This window comes from Myotis lucifugus, unplaced genomic scaffold, assembly GCF_000147115.1.
Source record: "Myotis lucifugus unplaced genomic scaffold, Myoluc2.0 scaffold_149, whole genome shotgun sequence".
NCBI classification, from domain to species: Eukaryota; Metazoa; Chordata; class Mammalia; order Chiroptera; family Vespertilionidae; genus Myotis; species Myotis lucifugus.
The window spans coordinates 793,087-813,398 of record NW_005871197.1 but is presented as its reverse complement, the minus strand read 5'-3'; the positions used below and the strand labels follow the sequence as shown (position 1 = coordinate 813,398).

General features: G+C 39.7%; 1 pseudogene across 1 annotated transcript; it reads left to right on the top strand.

The window, feature by feature from the left end:
• The first annotated feature begins 831 nt into the window (after positions 1-831).
• Positions 832-2,022, top strand: LOC102440092 (annotated as a pseudogene). The gene has a single exon (XR_002830799.1). The product of XR_002830799.1 is annotated as a WD repeat domain phosphoinositide-interacting protein 4 pseudogene (transcript).
• Positions 2,023-20,312: the final 18,290 nt, after the last annotated feature.

The window sequence follows — 20,312 nt, the reverse complement described above, 5'->3', positions numbered from 1 at the left end:
TAGTGGAGCAGGCAGACATCAAACAACTCATCCTACAGGTGTTTGCGGTTTATCTTGTAAGCACTGAGCAGGGGCATCACAGGAGGAGCCTTGTCATTTACAAAGATAACTCTGGAAGTCATTGTCATTGTCATAACAAAAATAACCAGTACATTGAAGAGAGAGCCAGTGGTGAACAGTCAGGTGCTTTAGAGAGTGGCAGCACGGACGCTGAGTGGAGAGCGTGTCCAGGGAGAGAGATGCTGCTGAAGAATCAAGTTGCTGGAAGCCGGTCCATCCTTGCTGCTTGACACAGTCGCTGCAGGAAAGAAACATCTGCACACCATATGTTTCAAGGGACCTGGCGTATATAGCATACTGTTCTTAATATGTTTGCTCCCCTTAGCGCTATGTGTTTTAACCAAGGTCACCTCTCCGAGAAAGGTTGTTTCCCCAGGTGGGGATTTTCCCCTGAAGTTAGGGAGGGGATAAAACCCCTTAACTAAGTGCCGGGCGGGTAGTTAATCACTTTAACTACAAACAATCATGCTTAAGCTACATAATCTTTACTCCCTGGAATGGAGATAAGAAACGCCCTAACCTTTGCAATAGAAATTGACAGGATTAAAATCAACTGGTATAAATAGAGATGTAACAAGACAATAAACACCAGAACTTGGCCAGAACTTGGTTGGGGACCCTAGAAAGAACTTCGCTGGAGTTCCTGGCTGGAGATCCTGGCTAGGCTGCTGATCAACTGAAGGCTGTCTCTGTGTCATTCCTTCTTCGCCGACTCCATCCACACCTTCGGGGACCCCTGGACCTGCTGGGATTGGACCCCAATATCAAGTAAGGGAAGCAATCCTGAATCATGACTCAGCAACCACTTCGAAGGGTGACCAGCCTGCGTTTCAACCAAGACCAAAGCTGCTTTTGCTGTGCCATGGAGACAGGTGTACACATCTACAACGTGGAACCATTGATGGAGAAGGGGCACCTGGACCATAAGCAGGTGGGCAGCGTGGGCCTGGTGGAAATGCTGTACCGCTCCAACCTGCTGGCCCTGGTGGGTGGTGGTAGCAGTCCCAAGTTCTCAGAGATCTCAGTGCTGATCTGGGATGATGCCCGGGACGGCAAGGACTCCAAGGACAAGCTGGTGCTGGAGTTCACCTTCACCAAGGCAGTGTTGGCTGTGCGCATGCGCCATGACAAAATTGTGATTGTGCTGAGGAACCGCATCTATGTGTACTCCTTCCCTAACAATCCCCGGAAGCTGTTTGAGTGCGACACCCGGGACAACCCAAAGGGGCTCTGTGACCTCTGCCCCAGCCTGGAGAAACAGCTGCTAGTGTTCCCAGGACACAAGTGCGGGAGTCTGCAACTTGTGGACCTGGCACGCACAAAGCCAGGCACTTCATCTGCGCCATTTACCATCAACGCACATCAGAGCGACGTGGCCTGTGTGTCCCTGAACCAGCCAGGCACCGTAGTGGCCTCGGCCTCCCAGAAGGGCACCCTTATTCGCCTTTTTGACACACAGTCCAAGGAAAAACTGGTGGAACTACGCCGAGGCATTGATCCTGCCACCCTCTACTGCATCAACTTCAGCCATGACTCTTCCTTCCTGTGCGTTTCCAGTGATAAGGGCACGGTCCATATCTTTGCCCTCAAGGATACCTGCCTCAACCGCCGCTCTGTGCTAGCTGCAGTGGGCAAAGTCGGGGCTATGTTTGGACAATACGTGGACTCTCAGTGGAGCCTGGCGAGTTTCACAGTGCCTGCTGAGACGGCCTGCATCTGCGCCTTCGGTCGCAACACTTCCAAGAATGTCAACTCTGTCATCGCCATCTGTGTAGATGGGACCTTCCACAAATATGTCTTCACTCCTGATGGAAACTGCAACAGAGAGGCTTTCGATGTGTACCTTGACATCTGTGATGATGATGACTTTTAAGGGCCCCGTGGGTTGTGCTAGGGACCTGCAGTGGCAAAGTGCAAAGTATTTATGGGAGTGGGAGTGCTGAAAGCCACCAGCCAGCAAGCACTAATCTCTGATATGATGAATTTGAATAAAAATTAACAGTAAAAAAAAAAAAAAGAGGTTAAGCGCTATTTAATAATATTCTAAGATTTGCATTGCAATGAGGCACAAGTCTTCTAAGCCTTTTTAATTCTGGCTCTAGAGTCTAGAGTCTAGACTTTGACCAGCTATTGCAAATATATACTAACCATTCTGTATGTTTCTCTGTATGTCAACGTGCAACTTACCTTTTCTGGTATTGTTTTTAAATTGTTCTTAAAATTACCCGTGCAATTATTTAGCAATTATCTGTACTAAGATGACATGTAAATGTTCTTTAGTTTGCTTGCACCTTAGACAAATATATTAGATAGAGGACTTAGGCAGAGTCGATTTGGAATCACAGTGTAAAATAAAAATGTCACAAAAACCTGTCTGTAAGATGCAAAAATAGCAATTGACAGAGTGCCTGATATAACTAATATGATCATTTTTGGTATATTTTACATTGCCTAAGAAAACCGTGTGCAAACTGATTATTCTGTCAGGCATTATGCTTTAGAAGAAAATAGAGTTATCTGAATTTGAGGCTGCTTAAGCATGGTCTCTGAATACAGGAAGCTGGAAGAGGACTGAAACACTATAATAGCAGAAAAAATCCAGTTATTGTTTTATATCTCGGCTTTGAATAAACTTAGCAAATATTTATCAGACTAAAATGTCAGGATTTAAGATATTTTATTGTGGTCAGCTGTGAGGATTCACTGAAATGATTAGAGCCTTTTTTCAATTTAGACTTCCCATTATAATAGAAAGACATTTTAATATCTTTTTTTGAAAACTTTTATGTGCGGTATTCAGAATTAGTGTATTGCTCCAGTCATTTACATCTACTTCACTAAAAATCAAATTACTGTTGCACAGGAAGCCTTCAAATGTATCATTTAAGGCTCCTGCATTATGATGATAGAATTTCAATAAAGCACAGTGAATTGAACTTTCTTGAACCATGATTTCCCTAAAATCAATTCATTAAAATAATCACCTATATATACAAATAGGAAGCACTGATTGGTATATCAATTATTTATTGTATATTGAAAGGAACTAGATTATTTTGGAAATGCGGGCCTCTGATTCAATAAATAGTAATTTAATCAGAATAATTACATTGAAAAAAAGTGGTACTATAAAGGTACCCTTGCTTTAATCAATTTAGTGAACAATACACAAATTCATACAAAATCAAGCCAAAGTATATTAATATTACTTATATTTTATTTTAAAATCCTTTTTTTATAAAACTCTGTAAAACCAGGTCTTTCTTTTGACCTCCAACTTCTAGTATGTGTTTCATCCAGTAACAAAAAAATAGAATCTTAGAGTCATTTTTAACGCCTTTTGCTTCTACACTCTTCTGTCACTTTATTCCTTATGTTTCAGTAATATCTAAGGTTAGAAATATAGCAATATAAAGCATGGTAGTTCTGATGGAAAGACAGTATATAAATATCCAGGAAGGGGATATCAAACACACTAGCTACATTGGGAGCAAGAGATGAGAGGAATCCAGCATAGAGTACATACTCTATGGCATACAGTGTTAAGTCAGGGGGGTGCAGGACATACCTGACAGTCAGATGGATTCTAGCAGGCAGCGCCATCCAGCAGGCAGCTTCAGAGCAGGGAGTACTGAAACCCAAACCAGAACAAGGACTCACAGACCGTAGGCATCAAAAAAGATAAGGCAGCAGGTGTCCTAGCCCAGATTTGGGGCAGAGATGCAAGGGCAGGAGTCCAGAATCTAATTGGGCTGATGACCGTTATTTCAATACTGATGATGCTAGTAATCTGGGCAAACTATGACTTAATGCAGGATTAATCACGTATCTGTTCTAAAAATGAGATCTGAGTTGTTCCTTTTTTGCATTGAAAAGATATTCAGTATCTTTTTAGATTCTTCTTCCTTCATCCATGTCTTCTGTTGAAAACTTTCAATTCCACTTCTGTTGCAACTCTCTTAAAAATCTTTGTTTATTTGAAAATCTATGTTAATAACCTTTTTGGTGACTACCCTACTTTTACTCTATTCCTTATTTGATCCAAACCAGTTGATACCAAATTTTTGGACTGGAACCTGGACTCTTTTGTTGTAATGTATCCCGTGAATCACAGAAGGGCGTCTCAAGAAGTCGAATTAAAGAGTCACATTTATTGCAATCTGGGACTATGAGGGGCCATTCCCAAAATCTCATAGCAATAAGATGGTGGCAAAACCAGACTTATATAGGCAAAGATCACAAAGGTATTAATTACATCTCAAGGTTTGGAATGAGGAGCCTGGTTTGCAAAAAAGCAGTTTACAGAAGCAGCATTAAGCATGTTAATTACAATTTTGGGTCTCGGGGTCACTGAATTGACAGAAACACCTTTTAGAGCCCTCGGGTCTTGAGACCACTGGGTTGCCAGAAACTCATTATCTAGAGCCATCGAGGTAATTTAGGTAATTGTGCTGTCCTGGTCTTGGGACCACTAAGTCAACTGCAACGCATTATCTGTGGCCACTGAGACAATTTAGGATAATTGTGCTGTCCTGTTTCCCAGGTACAGAAGAATGTGCTTCAATAACCAATAAGATAACAATCAATGGGATAGTCATTCAATCGAAGGGGATGATTTATACAATTCAGAAAATCAAAATAACCTGTCCATTGTTAAACAAAGCAAATAGGTACCATACTTCACTTTGTCCGCCAGAATGGAAGAATGAATCCACGGACAGAAAGTGATATAGCAAAGATGGAGATTTATTGAAGAACAAGTATAGACTCCCACATAAGGAGAGGGAAGAGTCCCACAGAATGGACTCCCAAGTAGGGAAGGGGAAAAGGGTTCCATTGAGTTCCTTTTTCTAAGGCTTATATAGGCTGCAGTTCCTGTGTCCCGATATCCCCTCTGATTGGTCAATATTCCCCTTCAAATTGGTTACTATAGTGATTCCTAAGGCCCTCCTTCCTCATAGTCCTTCCATTCCTCTGGGCTTTCTTCTTTTCCATCTGAATGAAGGGCTTCCTTCTCTTTATTTTGAAAATATAGACCTTTCCTGGCTACTTCCAGTTCCCTTGTCTTATGTGAATGCAACTGTTGCTGCTGCCTTGTCTTATGGAGATGTAACTGCACCTGGCTTCCTTGTGTTATGAACATGTACCTTCTCTCAGTCTGCAGCCCTGAGTTTTTCCATGGACCCCAATTCTAAAAAATCCCTAAGCCTGACTATGTTCCCCCACAATTCCTGCTTCACAGGTACTGTTGTTTCATTAATCTGCATGAATAAGGCAAAATTCAGTAACTTTCAGTGGCTCAGGTTTGTGTAGCAATTTAGGTGCAAATGTTTCTTTGTGATGTTTAAGATTCATTACAGTAGAAACTCAACTTACTGCTCAAGACTCATATTCTTACTCTATATCATGCCCATACACATCCTATACATGCAAGTTTGCTTCACCTGTTCAAAAGAATAGTGTTTCCTTTCAATAAAATCCTCCTATAAGTGATCACCTACTGATCCCACTTCTTCATATGTTACAATAAAATTTTCTTTTTGACAGTGGTAGTGTGGGAGTGGGGTTGTGAATTACTTGCAGATTTTTCTCACATTTGCATAAGAAAAATATAAACTGCTGTCTATGGGGAGAGCACAACAAAAAAAGTTAAATCTGCATGGTTTCTGCTTAATACAGATTGCTGAATTTATTTTAATGATGCAGGAAACCACTGTTGCTGGTGGAAATACGATTTTTCCACAGATTCCCTAGAAATGAATTTTGGGGACCTAGGCATAGAAGGGCTTGAGGCATAGTTGTAAGATTTATTGGAGCTAAAACAAAGGACTGCTCCCCACCCCCAGGTGCCTGATGTCTGATCCGCAGCCAGGTGGCTCAGTTCCATCTTGCTGCAGAACAAGTCTAACCTCTCCTCCTCAGACCTGCACCCAGGCCTGTCAGGCTCAAGAAGGCTAAGACCCAGAGATGCAACACTTTTCTATGTCTCATTTTCCCAACTGCACATCTGCTGCCAAGATCCAATGGCTCCTGGGCCACAACAGGCAGAGCTTGGGCCTGTGCTTAGCTAGGACCACATAGCTGCTAATGAGAGACAGTGAGCAAATGAAGAATCCCCAGGCCTTGTTAAGCTTTCATTCTATTTCTTTGGTTAGGGGAAGGGGAAAACTTTCACACTTAACCAATCTCCTTCCTAATTCTTCAAGGCTGTGTTGGGTCCCCCACCTAATGAATCCCTTTCCTGGGTCTTCCCATGTTCCATATCCTTATTACTAGAGGCCCGGTGCACAAAAATTTGTGCACTCGGGAGGGAAGGGGGGGGTCCCTCAGCCCGGCCTGTGCCCTCTCACAGTCTGGGACCCCTCGGGAGATAACGACCTGCTGGTTTAGGCCTGCTCCTGGGTGGCAGAGGGCAGGCCCAATCCCTAGGTGCAGCCCCTGGTCGGGCTTAGAGCAGGGCTGATTGGGGAGTTGAGGCGCCGCCCCCTGTCATGCACAGAGCAGGGTGGATTGGGAGGTTGCGATGCCACCCCCTGTGATGCACAGAGCAGGGCCAATCAGGGGGTTGGGGCACTGCCCCCTGTCACGCACAGAGCAAGGCCCATCAGGGAGTTGGAGAGCTCCCCCCTGTCACGCAGAGAGCAGGGCCCATCAGGGGGTTGGAGAGCTCCCCCCTGTCACTCACAGAGCAGGGCCCATCAGGGGGTTGGGGAGCTCCCCCTGTCACGCACAGAGTAGGGCCGATAGGGGAGTTAGGGCACCGCCCCTTGTCATACACACAGCAGGGCGGATCAGGGGGTTGGGGCGCCGCCCTCTATCACCCACAGAGCAGGGCCGATCAGGGGGTTGGGGCACCACCACTCTCACACTCTGGGCAGGGCCGATGGGGAGGTTATGGCTCTACCTTGTCACACACAGAGCAGGGCCTGTGTGGGGGGAGGGGGGGGTTGGGACGCCGCACCATGTCACACACAGAGCCGCAGGGCGATCAGGGGGTTTGGGCGCTGCCCTCTGTCACGCTGATCTGGTGCCAGGAGGCCTCGCGGCTCCGCTGATCCCGGTGCTGGGAGACATATTACCCTTTTACTATATAGGATAGAGACCTGGGGGTGGCTGGTTTGCCCTCAAGGGTGTTCCGGATCAGGGTGGGGGTCCCCACTGGGGTGCCTGGCCAGCCTGGATGAGGGGATGATGGCTCTTTGCAGCTGGTCACACACCCTTCAGGGTGGGGGTCCTCACTGGGGTGCCTGGCCAGTCTGGGTGAGGGGCTGAAGGCTGCTTTCAGGCTGGCGGTTGTTGACTGAAGCTCCCAACCGCTCCTTTTTTTTCTCTTTTTTTTATTTTATTCTGGGCCAGCTTTAGCTCTGGCTCTAGCTCTGAGGCTTCCGCTGCTGAAAGCAGGTATCTGGGGCTTCCGCTGCTATAATCAAAACAATGTATAACTCTAGCTCTGAGATCCCGGCTGGCTGAAAGCTGGTTTCTGGAATTTTGTTTAGCTTCTATATTTGCAACATAGTTTCTTAGAGTTGTAGCTCAGAGGCCTGCAAGGAAGGCTGGGAACGTTGGAGTCTGCAGTCACTGGAGCAAGCAAGCCTCATGTTCGCTTCCAGCTGCCTGGCTGCTGGCCGCCATCTTGGCTGACAGTTAATTCGCATAAGGATATGCTGATTAGCCAATGGGAAGGGTAGTGGTTGTACGCTAATTACCGTGTTTCTCTTTTATTAGTGTAGATATCTAATCCTCCCCCAAGGTTTTCCCAAGCTAAACTCCTCCCCTTGATGGTTGCCTTTTTAGCGTCTACTGCACATACCTCATGGTTGAAGGACCTACCCCTGTGTTATCTTGGCTTCCGCTGCATATGGCTAACCAGAGGAATTTCCCCTGAGCTGGTTCTCCCACTCCTTGAAATCTACTGGAATTGGCCTGTTGTTCTCTGGAGAGAGTGGAAATCCAGTCCTTCCTTTCTCCTCAGGGAGCAGAGGATGGATGTTAATCTCCGTGACCAGGCAATGTGTTATCTCCTGGAGTGTCTGGAATCTGTTGCTTCCTAGTTAATTAGGCTTAATGTCTGAATCTGTCTGCTCTCTTCTTTTGTTAATAACTAATTAACTTACTACAATAATACCAGGTTAACCAATGTGACCACCAAAAAATCCTTGTTGATTGCTTTTGCTATGAATGCTTTTGTTTGAAAGTACACATATAGTTTATGCATTACATACATTTCACATGTGAAGTATGGTAGCTACCATCTATAGTTTAACTCTAACCCTGCTGTTTGGCTTAACAATAGAAAAGTTACTTTGATTTTCTGAATTGTATAAATCATCCCATTTGATTGAATGCCTTATTGATTGTAACGTGACTATCCCATTGATTGTGATCTTACTGGTTTTAGAAAGCAAATTCCTCTGTACCTGGGAACCAGGACAGCACAATTATCCCAAGACCTGAGGGTTCCAGATAATGTTTCCCTGTCAACTCAGTGGTCCCAAGACCCGAGGGCTCTAGATAATATGTTTCTGTCAACTCAGTGGTCCCAAGACCCGAGGGCTCTAAATAATGTGTTTCTGTCAACTCAGTGGTCCAAAGACCCAAAACTATAAATATTCTTTGTAGATAACTAATCAGCTCAATCTCGCTTCTGTACCTGCTTTGTGCAAACCAGGGCCCTCATTCCAAACCCTGGGATGTAATCAATACCTTTGTGATTTTTGCCTATATAAGTCTAGTTTTGCCACCATCTTACTACTATGATATTTGGGAATGACCCCGCATAGTCCCGGATTGCAATAAACGTGACTCTTTAATTCGACTTTTTGAGGAGTCCTTCTGTGATTCGAGGGGTACATTATAACACATGTACATTCATATATACACATAGACATTAAGTTGGAGCTGCCAATTGCTGATTCCTGTGACTTTGAACTGGATTTGTTTCTAGAATGACATCTGTAGTCAGATTTTTCAGGTTAGTTGCTTGCCCAGAATTACTTGTTTATTTAATTTTAAATTTATACTCATACTGTTTTATACTTAGATTTCCATATGTTGTGCCATTCTGTCACTGAGTACAGTATATTGAGTACAAGGTGTCATATATGCATCTCATTTCCATATTTTTTCTTATGCTTTATTAGCCTGAATGCCTAAAATTTAAGACTTCATGTAATTAAAACAGTAAAATAATTTTAGTAAATTAAGAAACAAGATTGAAAATTCATAAAATGTATCTACTTCTAATTTTTACAATAGTTAAATATTTCAAAAAAAGACTTTTTTATAAAAGAATTGGTGCTAACTCAATAAGACAGGTTTTATTAGTTAATATTTAGTGTCCACTGGAAAAAAATGTAATTTGCACATAAACTTCCTTATGTAGGTCCAAGACATACATTTCAGTGCATTAATATGGAGAAAGTAGTCAGTATTGAAGAAGTACAGGGGAAAAAGGAAGTAAACATTAAAATGAACAGCAAATAAAATACTAATTTCTTTAATGTTAACTGTCATTATTATAACATTTTGGTCACTTGGTGTTCTTAATTTCTACCATTGTGTCATGTTGTGTGTTCTAAGCATTTTGATTTTTAACACATGTTTAAATTTAATCTAGAAGTCTGTTGTGCAAACATCTCAACTTCCAAAATATAAATTCAGAAAAAAATTCTTTTTTATATTGAAATTAACTAAATGTTTTTAGGGAAAACATTATTGTATACATATGATTATCTTTTCATAAAAATGTACAACATATTTCTTCCCAGAAAGGCAAAAATATATTGAAACAAACTAACTAGAGGTGGTCAACAAACAAAGATATTTAAGAAAATAACAAGATAAATCAGCCTTTCTTTCTTTCTTTCTTTCTTTCTTTCTTTCTTTCTTTCTTTCTTTCTTTCTTTCTTTCTTTCTTTCCTTCCTTCTTTCTTTTTCTTTCTTTCTTTCTTTCTTTCTTAATATATTTTTTATTGATTAAGATATTACATATGTGTCTTTATACCCACGTTACACCTTACCCCTCCCCCCCCACTCAGGCCCTCCCCCCCCCCCCCCCCCCCCGTTGTCCCTGTCCATTGGTTAGACCTATATGCTTGCATGTAAGTCCTTTGGTTGATCTTCCCCCTCACCCCACCCTCCCCTACTTTCCCTCCAAGGCCCAACAGTCCAATCAATGCCTCTCTATCTCTGGATCAGTCCTTGTTCATCAGTTTATTTTGTTCATTATATTCCACAAATGAGTGAGATCATGTGGTATTTATCCTTCTTTGACTGGCTTATTTCACTTAGCATAATACTCTCTAGGTCCATCCATGCTGTGGCAAATGGTAAGAGTTCCTTTTTCTTCTTCCTCTTCTTAAAGAATACCTTTCAGCATTTCATATAATGCTGGTTTGGTGGTGATGAACTCCTTTAGCTTTTTCTTATCTGTGAAGCTCTTTATCTGACCTTCAATTCTGAATGATAGCTTTGCTGGATAAAGTAATCTTGGTTGTAGGTTCTTGCTATTCATCACTTTGAATATTTCTTGCCACTCTCTTCTGGCCTGCATGGTTTCTGTTGAGAAATCAGCTGACAGTCGTATGGGTACTCCCTTATAGGTAACTGACTTTTTTTCTCTTGCTGCTTTTAAGATTCTCTCTTTGTCTTTTGCTCTTGGCATTTTAATTATGATGTGTCTTGGTGTGGTCCTCTTTGGATTCCTTTTGTTTGGGGTTCTCTGCACTTCCTGGACTTGTAAGTCTATTTCTTTCACCAGGTAAGGGAAGTTTTCTGTCATTATTTCTTCAAATAGGTTTTCAATATCTTGCCCTCTCTCTTCTTCTGGTACCCCTATAATTCTGATGTTGGTACGCCTGAAGTTGTCCCAGAGGTTCCTTACACTATCTTCGTATTTTTGGATTCTTTTTTCATTTTGCTTTTCTGGTAGGGTGTTTTTTGCTTCTTCGTATTTCAAATCTTTGACTTGATTCTTGCGATCCTCTGGTCTGCTGTTGGGAGTCTGTATAATATTCTTTATTTCAGTCAGTGTATGCTTAATTTCTAGTTGGTCCTTTATCACAACATCAAGGGTCTCACTAGATTTCTTGAGGATCTCACTACATTTATTGGCAGTTTCCATAAAATTCTTGAAAAATCTTAGAAACGTGGTTTTGAACTCTATATCTAGTCATTTGCTGTCCTCCATTTCTGTCATTTGTGACCCATTTTTTTGTCTTTGCATTTTGTCTGCTTCCCTGTGTTGGTAGAGTGGTTTTGTGTGCTAGGTGTCCTACAGGGTTCAGTGGCTCAGCCTCCCCAGTTACTTGAGGTGGACACTCTTGGTGCACCCCCTTGTGGGCTTTGTGCACAGTCTTGTTGTAGTTATGCCTTGATTGTTTTAGGTGTCACTGGGAGGAATTGACCTCCAGGACAATTGGCAGTGAGAATCAGCTGTGTCTGCAGTGGGAGAAATTCTGTGCTGGAGACACCCTTCTGGGGCAAGACTTGCTTCAGTGGGGCTTTGGTGCTCACTGAGTCTGCCCCCTGAGTGTGTTCCTTATGAGTCTGAGGAGTTGTAATCTGGATGGTCCCACTCTAACCACTAGGTACACTGGCTCTTGGATCTAAGGAGTTGCTAATTAAGCCTCTTCCTGAGGTTACTCAGCAGGAGCTACGAAGAGATATGCAGATTCCCCTTCCTTTTTGGGGGTTTGGGGGTGCCCAGATGAGGCCCAGCTGTGAAGCAATGCAAGCTGCTGTGGGGCCTTGGGCCTTCTCTTGGAAGTTCTGGGTCTGTCTGGCCCAGCTGCAATTTGTTAGGTAATTTTCAGGTTGCAAAGAACCCGGGCATTCATATGCAGAAGCCTTTGCAGCAGCCTGGATGGGGCGGGGTCTCGGAATAAACAGGGTGGAGCAAACAGCTATGGCTGATTCTCAGCCCTGTCCTAAGGGGCCGCGTGTCTCAGTGTCCCGGTAATTGCTGCCAGCACCTCTGAGGGAAAGCGGTCCTCAAGTTCCGAGTTCTGCCTGCTGCCAGACCGTCCAGTTTCTCCCCGTATGAGCCCTGGGACCCCAGAGATTTCCCGGAACCAGAGTTAAGAGCAGTTGGGAGCTTGTGACTCCCTCCCGATTCAAAAAGACATCCGAGTCCTCAGGTGCCAGCCCCTTTCCCCGCGCGCCGGAGCCTCCGTACCTCTGCACTTTACTTTCGTAGCTCCTCTGAGTCTGTGTGCTCTTCTCTTTCCTTCTAGTTGTAGAATTTCCACTCAGCCAGCCTTCCTGTGGTTCTGTCTTTTCATTGTATTTTGGAAGTTGTTGGAGTCAGCAATTTCCGGTGTTTACCTATGCCACCATCTTGGTTTCTCCTAAATCAGCCTTTCTATCAGTCAAATAAAATCCATGACGTGGCTTTTAAACTAAGAATGAAATTTTTAAGATTTAAAAATCCATAGAAAAAATTTTAAATTTAGACATTTAAAAATTATTCTTACTATCTTTTAAAAAGTCTTATTGACCAACTGTAAATAATAATGTCTAATTGCCACAATTCATTTGAATCTTTTTTGCTTGTATTTCACAAGAAAGACTCATTAGTTTTCTCAACTAGCAACTCGCCACCAGTTGAGATAACAAGAAATTGCTTTCAAAATAAAAATCTGATCCGGACCTGGATACTATAGAGCAGAGAGCTTAATGTAGTGGAAACTGCCTGATTTTAAAGCTCAAGTCAAATTTGTACTTCAAGTAAATAGTTTCACAGGATTTTAATTTTTTTTAACATTGTCATGTATTTGTAAGATATTTTCATTAACTGTGAGAAACCACTTGCTCCTAATCACTGAAAAATAGTAAAGTTCTGAAAAAGTTACATAGAAATCAACAAGTTATGCATTGTTACTTGTGTGTTGGTGTTATATCCAATAATAATATTTTTTAGCTCTTACTTTTATATCTATGATCCATTTTGAGTTAATTTTTATGTAGGTGTAAGCCAAGGTTCCAAAATCATTCTTTTGCATGTAGATATACAGTTTCCCAGCATCATTTGCTGAAAAGATTATTATTTCCCTATTGAAGTGTTTTGGCACTCTGGTCAAAATCAATTGACCATAAATGTGAGGTTTAACTTCTAGACTCTCAATTTTATTTTATTGATCCATGTCTGTTTTCATGCCAATGTCATACTGTTTGGATTAGTATGGATTAGATTTGAAATTCAGGAGTATGAGTCCTCCAACTTTGTTCTTTATTTTCAGGATAGATTTGGCTATTCAGAATCTATATACATTTTTATATGCAATTTAGGATCCTCTTATCTCTCAGTTTTTGGGAAAAAAAATCAGTGGCAATTTTTACAGGGATTTTGTTAAACTGTTTATCATTTTAGGGAGTATTGACATTTTAACACTATTAAGTATTCAGATTAGAAACATGAGCTGTCTTTCCATTTATGTAGGTCTTGAAAATTTTTCCAATAATTTTTATAGTTTTCAGTGTATAAGCCTTGCGTTTGTTTTATTAATGTTTTTCTGTGTTTTATTAATTTTGATATTTTTATAAATGAAATTATTTTCTGAAACTTATTTTTGTTTTGTTAATTGTTAGTATATAGAAGTACAGCTGGTTGCTACTATCTGCAGCAAGCCTTTCTGTACTTATAAAAAATACATGTAATAACAAAGTGTGCATTTATGTAAAACACACAAGAAGTCAAATCATGTTTGAGGAGTTGTAGAGAAAAAGTACCAATTATATTTTATTTATTTTTTTACAGAAAGAAAGGGAGAGGGATAGAGAGTTAGAAAGATCGATGAGAGAAACATTGATCAGCTGCCTCCTGCACACTCCCTACTGGGTATATGCCTGTAAACAAGGTACATGCCCTTGACTGGAATCAAATCTGGGACCCTTGAGTCCACAGGCCGATGCTCTATCCACTAAGCCAAACCAGTTAGGGCACCAATTTCTTATTTATCCAAGCTCTTCACATTTTCTTAATTACGTTTCTTTTTAAATCCTATAGAAAATACACACTCATATGCATATATTATATTGTTAAAAGAACAAAAATGGAGCAATATAATGATTCCAAGTAATTATTTGATACTAGAGGCCCAGAGCCTGAAATTCATGCACTGGAGGGGCGGGGGAGTCCCTCAGCCCAGCCTGCACCCTCTCACAGTCTGGGAGCCCTTGGAGAGATGTCTGACTGACAGCTTAAGCCCACCCTCCATGGGCAGCAGGGCTAAGCTGGCAGTCAGACATCCTTAGCGCTGCAGCAGAGGCGAGAGAGGCTCCGCCACCACCACTGCACTCACCAGCCATGAGCCCAGCTTCTGGTTGAGCGGCACTCCCCTGTGGGAGTGCACTGACCACCAGGGGGTAGCATCATGCATTGAGTGTCTGCCCCCTGGTGGTCAGTGCACATCATAGCGCCTGGTTGTTCCACTGGTCAATTTGCATATTAGCCTTTTATTATACAGGATATTTTATTTCACAATGCCTTTATTTCTAAATAGATCTGTTCAGTGCTAAATTCATCTATCATAATGATACTGGCAAGAATCATTTTCTTAATTTCCTAGGACTGATGGAAATATTAGACTTTGGTCTCTATAACTGTTAAACTGTTTTTAATTTATGATGGAGACTAGCCATGCTGAGGTTAATTTACAAACATTTACAGTTGTGCTTGTGTGTGTATGTGCATAATTTGATATAAATATTTAAATACTTCCTCATCTCATCTTTTCAAAGGGACATAGAATCCTGGTCATCATTTGGCAGCTGGTTTTTTGGGGGATTTTTACTTTAGATCTATGTATGATTTTTAATTATAATTTTACCACTCAATGAACCTCGCGATGACAACATTTTAGCATCTATCCACCATGGCAGATGGCAAATTAATGAGGCTTGCTTTACTTGCATACTGATATCTTTCCTACATAACACTTCTGTGATCCATAGGGAGGTCAAAGAGCAAGTTTCATTTATCTTCTTTGTTTCATTTGGTCCTTAAAAAATCATAAGGCTGATTATTAGAGAATGTACATTTTACACCTTTTTATTATACTCATTAATGTTTGTTTCATACATGTGACTGATATGATTTTTTAAAAATCTCTGTCAGTGGCTGATATTTGTTTTAACAACTTGAAATTTTATATGTAGTGGTGACTTCATGACAATCACTTTCACATTATTAAATAGGCCTTCTTCCTAAAGCAGCAGAAAATAAATTATATGCAAAATGTATGTGCATTATTCATATGCATATTTCATATACACACATTTAAAAATATATAAATATGTTATTTTGACAGTGGTTTATTTAAAATATATCATATTAATAACTGATAAGTACCTAATCTTTTCTCAGGCCCCTGCAAGCTTTCATGTTTTAAAGACCAATCCATTAGAACTCATTTTAGTCAAAAGATAGAGTAAAATTTATCGCCATAGTCACTGACTATTCTCAGAAGCAAAATCATCATTAACTTAAATGAGTTCATGAGAGGAGGGGCCTTATCTAGCTTGTCCATCACAATTCTTGACATAGAATAGCTGTTCATTACAAAATGAAATAAAGTAATTTCCTTAATACTCACTTTATCTAGATATTTTTTCATCTATTTTTCAAATATTGGTAAAGGAATAATTTTGTACAAGGAATGGTCATGAAAAAAGTACAAAATTAGCTTGAAGTTTTTGTGTGTTTTTTAAAATATTGAATGAATATAGCCTAAATCAGAATTACAGATTTTAGATATTTTTAAATACTATATAATGAAAATAACATTTTTATCAAATAATAGTTTGATTACATAACAGGATAAAATATTCTAATTCATTTGTTGTTATTTCATGTCAATATTATACTTTCCCCCTTTTTATCATATACTAGAGGCCCGGCGCATGAAATTCGTGCATGGGTAGGGTCCCTAGACCTGGCTGGTGATCAGGGCCAATCAGATTCCATGCCTCCCTGCCTCCTCCTTCCCTTGCTCACTTAGCACCTAGCCACCACCATTGCTGGTCACCTGCCATGTTTCACACCACCCCCTGGTGGTCAGCGCACGTCATAGCGAGTGATCAACTTCCAGTCGAACTCCCGAGGGGACACTTTGCATATTAGCCTTTTATATATATAGATAATGTAAGGAATATAAACTATTTGTATTTATTTACTCACTGAAAACCTCTTTGCACTGAACTTTTTAAATATTTATATGATGTTCATGTCTATTACTTTTCTCTTCTGTTTACATTTGAGCTTTGTGAAGTAATTGTCTAATTTCTCAGCTCTTTTTCTTTTGTGAACCCAAGCACACATTACTTTATAGAAACTGTGCTCTCTATATTCACCAGGGGCCTTACCAGTTACCATTAAGCACTGGATTTACCTTATTGACTCCTGTGGTGGATATTATGGCTATTTCTCCATTGCTTCCAATATATCAGGTTTGGGTGGGGTTTGGTCCCACATTCAGCTATAGAATGGAACTACAGCTATGTTAACTAAACAAAACTAATTTTACTTACTCTGTGCACAGACTTGGCCAATTGTTGCATGGCATTCTGTTTGCAAAATTGATTGTTTCAAGAAAATGACCGAATTTATAAAATTAAATTTAAGGAGCGATTTACTGGATTCTTCTGGGACAGAAGTTACCTCACTCTTCAGAGAGAATCAGATTACACATTTCTTCTGAATGTGTTTACATTTCTTCTGAATGTGTTTATGTGGAGATAAGCATTCTGGAACTGCCACAGCCATTAAGACAGCTGTCATTCTAAATAAATAAATAAATAAATAAAATCAGCACAGGGAAGAGTGTACTCTGAGGGAGAGAGCAGACCAATAGCAAGCCCAGCACAGAGAACAACAAAGTGCCATTATTTCGTAAAAGACATATGGGCATAGTTTAGTTGTAAAGTGTTTACAACAGAACTGAAAACTATATCATACCTCAGCTTGATCAAAACAGCATTTAAGCCTCTATTAACTTTTTCTTTATTCACACCCAAAAATAACTGATATTTTACTTCTTGAGACAACTCTGTATTGAATACAAACCTGTGTAATTGCACTTGCCATTGACCTAATTATTTATTACGTGTTTCTTTGTCCTGTTAGAACCTGAATCTTTTAGGATAGAGGCTATGGCTTATTTATTTATGTACACCCACTTGTGCAACCTGAGACGCGATCACTATTTGCTGGAAGATATAACGGATAAAAACAACAAATAATCGAGAAATTGGTGTATGCTTTCATTAAATAGGATTCAGCCCTCACAAAATGAAAATTCAATTTAGATTATTCATTAATTTATTTTCCAATTCATTTGGAAAAAAATATGTGACATGGGTTCAGTCTATAAATATTATGGATGATTGATACACTTTCCTTGTGCTATACTTTAAAGAAACTCTCAGACAAAATTAATTTAATGTTTTCCATAAAAAGTATTTTGCTATTTCTCTCCTTACAATTTTTAGTTATGTAATGTCATATTATTAAAAATAAGAATATATTTTTCTCTATCTGAAGGCAAAAAGAAGAAAATGTTAATGCTGAAAAAAGAAAAAAATATATAATTTTAATACAGTGTTTTCCCAGATGCTAAAGTCGCTGGTCCTCTTAAAAGCTAAGAAAGTACCTAGTTTTAGCATTGTTGTAAAGCCTACTGGAACTTTTTTAAAACAGTAATAAGTCTGCACATAACACATAATTTTTTGATGCAATTTTATCGACTAAGCATGTTGGTACCAGAGAAAGAGAGACAGAGAGGCATAGACAAATTAAACAAATCCAGTTCCAGGTGAGTGTAACAAAATTAATAAAATGGTTGTTTGCTGGCAATTTTGGAATCACTATAATTTTTTTAAATTTCCAATAATTAGATTTCTAGTACTTAAATTATAGATTCAGAGATTTTTTTTGACTGGTCCACTTATGAAAATTGTCAAAGTCACTGTTAAAATAATAATAATAAAAAAAACAAAAACAAACTTGCCCTAACCGGTTTGGCTCAGTGGGATAGAGCGTCAGCCTGAGGACTGAAAGGTCCCAGGTTCGATTCCGGTCAAGGGCATGTACCTTGGTTGCGGGCACATCCCCAGTAGGAGGTGTGCAGAAGGCAGCTGATTGATGTTCTCTCTCATCAATGTTTCTTACTCTCTATCCCTCTCCCTTCCTCTCTGTAAAAAATCAATAAAATATATTAAAAAATAAAAACTAAAAGAGTAATCTGCCCACAGAGATAAAGCAATGGTGGAAATAAGGCACAACAAAATAAACATTCACATGTTGTCAGACATCTTTTGGAATTGTGTATTTATTAAGTTCACTTCCAATTCTTAAGTAGTTATTTCTGGACATTCTCCATGTCAACAGGAAGAAAATTGACATAAAATCTATTTTCTATTTCTGTCTGACGAGGTGATTGTGAAAGGAACTTGGGTTGCCAAAACCGGTTTGGCTCAGTGGATAGAGCGTCGGACTGCGGACTGAAAGGTCCCGGGTTCGATTCCGGTCAAGGGCATGTACCTGGGTTGCGGGCACATCCCCAGTGGGAGGTGTGCAGGAGGCGGCTGATCGATGTTTCTCTCTCATCGATGTTTCTAACTCTCTATCTCTCTCCCTTTCTCTCTGTAAAAAATCAATAAAATATATTTAAAAAAAAAAAAGAAAGGAACTTGGGTGACCTACTATAATTCAAAGAAAGCTTACATTTATTCTATTTATTAATTATTTTTTCAGTTGAATTTATTAAGTGACATTGGTTAATAAAATTATGTAGGTTTCAGGTGTATAATTCTCGAGAATCCTGGCTGGTCTCCCAGACTACTGCATTACCTTGTTCAGTTCAACACAATCTAAAATTGTCCTTATTTTAAAGGCTAAGAAACCTGCTTTGCCAGCAATTGGCCCTGGAGTGTATGAATCTGCTGGTCTGTAAGGGATAGATTCATGTGAGCTAACCTCACAGCAAGGGGGAATATTTCCTTTAGAGTGAGAAATATGGCTGACATCTGAACCAAAAGAATGTTCTATGACTATGCCTGCCTTTCCCTATAGAAATTCTAGAGGGAAATTAAATCACACCTAATTTGTAAGCCCATTTACATATAAAGCACTGTTTTAAATGCTTCACCTACATTATCTAAATTAACCTTCCCAGTAAACCTATGAGGAAACTATTCTTGGTAACCTCATTTCACAGATGAGGAAACTAAAAATCAGAGAGGTTATGTTATTCCCAGTAAAACAGCTGGAAAATTGGAAGAGCCAGGATTTAAATTTAAGCAATCAGGTTCAGGAATTAGTGCTTTTATGCAACATGCTAGAATGCCTTTCTTGAAAGAAAGCATGATTTCACTGTTTTATTTTTACCTGCCCAATCTAAAGATATTGACTTCACTATACTAAAAATATATTTGGAACCTGAACCAATCTTTGGATCAGAACCTTAGACAATTTTCAGTAAGTACGTCTAACATGGGATTGTGATTCTCCATTTTTTAAATTTTCATAACAGATATATTAATTTTAGATTTTAAGTATGTATATATAGATTTATTAAATTAAATTATATTTTAATTCCAATTTTAAAGTCTTGGAAGGCTATCTCTGGTGAGTTTGTATATCTTTTCTTTAACTCAGTGCACACTGGTTTTATGTTTAAATCTCAGATAGTTATATTAATTGTACATTATTAGAAGAAAAAAACTGCAGAATTCTCCTGGAGACTGCTAAGTCAAAATCTTTTCAACTGTTTGCATTTTGCAAGGAAAGATGGGTTAAATCATTTTTTTATTCCTAATCTGCATTAGGGAAATAGAAAGCTGCATAGGAGAGCATTTATTTATTGTCAGTTTTCCCTTTTTTTATATTCTACAGTAATTGTTAAACCAAAATGATAAACAACTAGTTTCAGCCTTATTCAGTATTATAACCTCTAAGGGATATTCTGCTTGAGGTCTTTTAATTTTGCAATTAACAAAGAAAATTTTGACCTTCTCTGATATTGTATCTAATTGCCAAAATTTCTAATTTAAAACATGATCTCTAAGGATTTTTACACCTACGCCCACACACACACCCACAGAGGATCTCTTATTACTACTCTGACCTTATTGTATGTTGAGAAAGTTGTGAGGTAAAATTGTAGATCTATGTTGACTCATGCTTTCACTGATAGTACCTCATTATTTTTTCTCTTTTCTTAAAGCAGGAGGTGTTATTTTTAAATTAGGTGATG